Here is a 5782-nt window from a genome sequence, read left to right on the forward strand (position 1 = left end):
ATCAGATTGCTTGATTCCTTCTTGCTAATATCAGCCTTGAAACTGATTGTTTTGGTTTTGCACGATTGAAACCCTATTTTTGGATCGAAACCCTAAATTGTGTAATACTTGAATCCGTTTGATTATTTTGATTATTGATCCAATTGTTAGTCTTGATAAAACCTAATAGAATCTGATTGTTAGTCTAGCTAAATCTCATACCTGAAACTGATTGATTAATTGCTAAACCTTGATTGAATGTTTTAATATTACCCTTGCACATATAGAATCCGATTGCTAAGAATGAGTGCATCATATCTACTTGGCCATGTGGCCAGTTTGCATCATATATCATGCTGACCAACATGTCTATGTTATGCGCATGATCTGATTATTATCACCTTTGCATGATCTTATTGTTTTAAATTGAGGTTCCATAATTCCACTCCTGTACATATAGAATCAGTATGCTAGGTTTGCATTATAATCATATGGCCGCATGAAAACATATAGAAATTGCTTGTTTGGTCAATACCCTTTCTTGATAAATCTGTGTGACTTATTATGCATCATATATCACTTAGGCCGTGTGGCCTTATTGCATTATATCACCTTTGATCGTGTGGCTTGTTTGCTTATTAGAAATGTATTGACTTGATAGCATTTCTTGTTTATGGCCGTATGTTAAATATTTTATGTGATCTAAAATTGATTGATATATGATTTGAGATGTCAAAAATCAACTTGGATTTTGCTGCCCTAAATCTCTCAGGAGATAATTATTTGAAATGGGCACTGGATACTGAGTTTATCCTAAAGTCAAAGGACTTGGTGAATGAATAACAAAAGGCAACAATGCCAAATGAGAAAGATTGATACATGACAATATTAATTATTAGCCATCATCTTATTAAGAGTCTCAAAGATCAGTATCTGACTATAGAGAATCCTCTAGACCTTTGGACAGAGTTAAAAAATCGAGATATGATCACCAAAGAACGATGTTATTACCAAAGGCTCTATCTGATTGGAGGAATCCCAGAATCCAGACTATAAGTCCGTGGATGACTATTGCTAGCTGGGCAAAATAATGGATTACTGATGAGAAACAGTGAATTGAGACCTCCTGGATTAACCCCATTACCTGATACCAATAAGGGCGCAGAAGAAAAAAAAAAGGAAACTACGTCCAGAATGATAGACAACACGGCCATGACCGTGGAGGTTGGAAAGGACGTGGCCATGGCCACTATAACACATTTGGCCATGGGAATCACTATTGCGAGGCCGTGTGTATCAACCCAATTTGAGCCATGGTCAAGGCAGTGGGCGTGGTATATCCTTTAAATCACAAAACTCAACCAAATCAGTGTGCCATAGATGTGGAATGGGGAACCATTGGGCTAAGATATGAAAGACTCTCAAAGAGAGTCTGAAAGGGAAGAATCCTGTCTCCTTTGATGTAGCCATCCTTAAGCTGAGCAATGCACACTGCATTGTCTTCATACATCACGGTTGGTGTGTCCTTGCCTTCGGTCATCCCACAATCGACTCGGATGTGTTTGGTCATGGACCGTAACCACACAGACTCGCGGCTAGCCTCGTGAATAGCCAAGATTTCTGAGTGGTTTGATGAAGTGGCAGCGATCGTCTGCTTCATGGAACACCATGAGATGGATGTGCCACCATGAGTAAAAGGTAGCCGGTCTGTGATCGAGCATTGTGAGGATCCGTTTTTCTGTATATGCCATTTGATGCACAAGGATTCCATCTTTAATGTACTCAAGCTGTAATCCCAAACAAAACTTTGTTTTTCCAAGATCTTTCATCTCGAATTCTTTCTTAAGATATTCAACTGTTTGGTAAATCTCTCCATAGGTTCCTAGGATATTCAGATCATCAACATACACTACTATGATCACAAATCCATTATTTTCGAATTTCTTTATAAAAATACATGGACTGATCTGGTAATTCTTATTGCCCTCTTTCACTAGGTACTCACTTAGTCTATTGTACCACATTCGGCCTGATTGTTTCAACCCATAAAGTGATTTGTTCAACTTTATACAATGTTGTTCTCGAGAACTCAATTTATTTTTCAATTCAATACCATCTGGTACTTTCATATATATCTCATTATCTAGTGGACCATATAAGTATGCAGTTACTACATTCATTAACCGCAAATCTAATTTTGCTCTTATAGCCAGACTTATTAGGAATCTAAAAGTAGTAGCATCCACCACATGGGAATATGTTTCCTCATAATCGATTTCTGGTCTCTGTGAAAATCCTTGTGCAAAAAGCTGTGCTTTATATCTCACTACTTCACCATGTTCATTTCTTTTCCTCACAAAGACCCATTTGTATCCAACTGTTTAACATCATATGGTGTTCGGATTATAGGACCAAAAACACCTCTTTTCTTTAAAGCATTTAACTCCACGTTTATAGATTCTTTCCATTTGATCCAATCTGATCATTGAGTGCACTCATAAATAGACGTGGGTTCATGATCCTCGTTTAAATCCATAAGTTCAAAAGCTACCTTGTATGCAAATATATCATCAATGTCGACATTCTTTTTGTTCCATTGTATTCCAGACAAGACGTAATTTATTGAGATCTCATTATTATCAGGACCTTCAGTACCTTGAATCTTGGCGTCCCAAGAATCAGGATTATATACATCAGGGCCGGCCGCATCTAAGCATTCATGATCGGCCGCGATCGCTATTAAGGTTTTCGGATCGGCCGCGGCTAAGTCCTGGGATTTAGGAACAGCCGCGGTCGTGTCTAGGGTTTTAACAACCTCGGTTTCATTATCTGCACCTTTCTTAGTTTTCCGTGGGTTCTTATCTTTGGAACCTATTGGTCTACCACGTTTCAAACGTTGTCTAGACTCTGTAGCAACTTGATTGTGTCCCTCTTGAACATCAATTCTTATTGGTGCATTAGCAGCTGGTATATATGACTTAGTCACTCTTTTCGGGTCAGCGAAGGAATCTGGCAATTGATTAGCTAGCTTTTGTAAATGTATAATCTTTTGGACTTCTAAATCACATTCCTGAGTCCGAGGATCTTGCCAAGATAAGGATGTTTGATTCCATGTAATCTCTTTTACCAGCTTACTTTTCTCTCCCCCTAATGTTGGATGTTCCGATTCATTAAAATGACAATCCACATACCTGGCCTTAAACGGCCGCATCTAAGCATTCATGATCGGCCGCGATCGCTATTAAGGTTTTCGGATCGGCCGCGGCTAAGTCCTGGGATTTAGGAACAGCCGCGGTCGTGTCTAGGGTTTTAACAACCTCGGTTTCATTATCTGCACCTTTCTTAGTTTTCCGTGGGTTCTTATCTTTGGAACCTATTGGTCTACCACGTTTCAAACGTTGTCTAGACTCTGTAGCAACTTGATTGTGTCCCTCTTGAACATCAATTCTTATTGGTGCATTAGCAGCTGGTATATATGACTTAGTCACTCTTTTCGGGTCAGCGAAGGAATCTGGCAATTGATTAGCTAGCTTTTGTAAATGTATAATCTTTTGGACTTCTAAATCACATTCCTGAGTCCGAGGATCTTGCCAAGATAAGGATGTTTGATTCCATGTAATCTCTTTTACCAGCTTACTTTTCTCTCCCCCTAATGTTGGATGTTCCGATTCATTAAAATGACAATCCACATACCTGGCCTTAAACAAATCACCCGTGGTTGGCTCAAGGTATTTTATAATCGTGGGGGAATCATGTCCAACATATATCCCCATCCTCCATTGAGGTCCCATCTTTGTTCTCTGTGGTGGTGCAATTGGCACATAGACAGCACAACCAAATGTCTTAAGATGGGATATGTCTGGCTCATGACCAGTAACAATTGTAATGGGGAATATCTATGTTCACTAGATGGTCTTATACGAATCAGTTCGGCCGCGTGCAAGACCGCGTGTCCCCAAGCTGTGGCTGGAAGCTTAGACCTCATAAGCAATGGTCTAGCTATTAGTTGAATTCGTTTTATGAATGATTCGGCCAAGCCGTTCTGTGTATGTACATGTGACGCGGAGTGTTCCACACTTACCCCCATGGACATATAATAATCATTAAACGCTTGGGACGTGAATTCACCAGCATTATCAAGACGTATAGTCTTTAAAGGAAAATCTGGAAAGTGTGCTCTCAACCGAATGATCTGAGCCAACAATCTCGCAAATGCCAAGTTATGAGTTGATAAGAGACAGACGTGCGACCATCTCGTGGACACATCAATCAGGACCATGTAATACCTAAACGTCCCACAAGGTGGGTCTTGTGGGTGTATTGGTCCACAGATGTCTCCTTGTATTCTTTCCAGAAAGTTTATTATTTCCTTAGTCACTTTGACTGGTGATGGCCTAACAATGAGTTTCCCTTGTGAACATGCCACACATGTTAGATTCTTAGGGACAACTCGTTTTTCTTTCAAAGGATGGCCATTAGTGTTCAATATCAACTTTCGCATCATGGTCGAACCAGGATGACCAAGCCGGTCGTGCCAGAGAGTAAAATTCTCGATGGCCACTCTGTTTAATACGGCATTGGCTTCTATCATACCAACCTTGGCGTAATAAAGGCCAGTAGAGAGCGCATGTATAGACTCTAGAACTTTCTTATGTCCTTGGCCGATCTCAATGATCTGAAAGAACTCTTTGTTTCCCTCTCCCTTAGTCTCAATATGAAAACCATTCATTCGAATGTCATTAAAGCTCAATAGGCTTCTCTTAGAGTTGGATGAATACAATGCATCAGATATCTCTAGATGCGTACCCTTAGGCAACAGAATGTTAGCCTGGCCGTAGCCCTCTATAAGACTGACTATACCCGCAATGGTATTGATAATGGCATTTTTCAGAGTAAGATTTATGAAATATCTTTTGTCTCATAAGATCGTGTGGCTAGACCCACTGTCCACAACGAAATCATCCATTCTTCAAAACAGATTGTAGAATGATACTTTAGAGACTTCTTTATAAAAACTTTCATTCATTAAGTTTATAAATAAAAAAAACAAGTTCAAAGCAATCAAAAAATAGAAAACACAAAGCAAAGAACACAAAACAACATATAGCCGAAATCAACTTTGATCTTTTAAACAATCAGACGTTTCATACTCCATGAGATCATCTTGTTCATGATTGAAATCATCTTCACCATCTTGATAAATCATATGAGCTTCAGGATTCTTCCCTTTCAAACTCTCTTGGTAGAGGTCAACGAGATGTTTGGGAGTCCTACATGTCTTAGCCCAATGATTATCCATACCACATCTATGACACATAGATTTGGTCGAGTTTTGTGGCTTGAAAGATGTACCACGGCCTCGGCCATGTCCACGGCCTCCATAGGAGCCACAACCATATGAGTTGCCTCGGCCTCGACTAAACGAATTCCGGCCTCGACCACATCCATGCCACTTCCCACGGCCACGGCCGTGTTGGCTATCACTCTGAACATGGTTCAACTCTTTCTTAGCCTCTACGGTCGCATGTGCCTTAGGTAATGAGTTTGTTCCAGGAGGTCTCAATTCACTGTTTCTCATGAACAGCTCATTGCTTTGCTCCGCAAGCAATAAATAAGAGATCAGATTAGCATAAGTAGAGAAGCCCTTCTCACGGTACTGTTGTTGTAACAACACATTGCTTGTGTGGAAGGTGGAAAATGTTTTCTCAAGCATATCCTTATCTGTTATATCCTCACCACACAGTTTCAATTTTGAAACTATTTTGAATTGAGCCGAGTTATACTCGTCCACGGACTTGAAGTC

This window comes from Brassica oleracea, chromosome C4 (assembly GCF_000695525.1).
Source record: "Brassica oleracea var. oleracea cultivar TO1000 chromosome C4, BOL, whole genome shotgun sequence".
Classification (NCBI taxonomy): Eukaryota; Viridiplantae; Streptophyta; class Magnoliopsida; order Brassicales; family Brassicaceae; genus Brassica; species Brassica oleracea.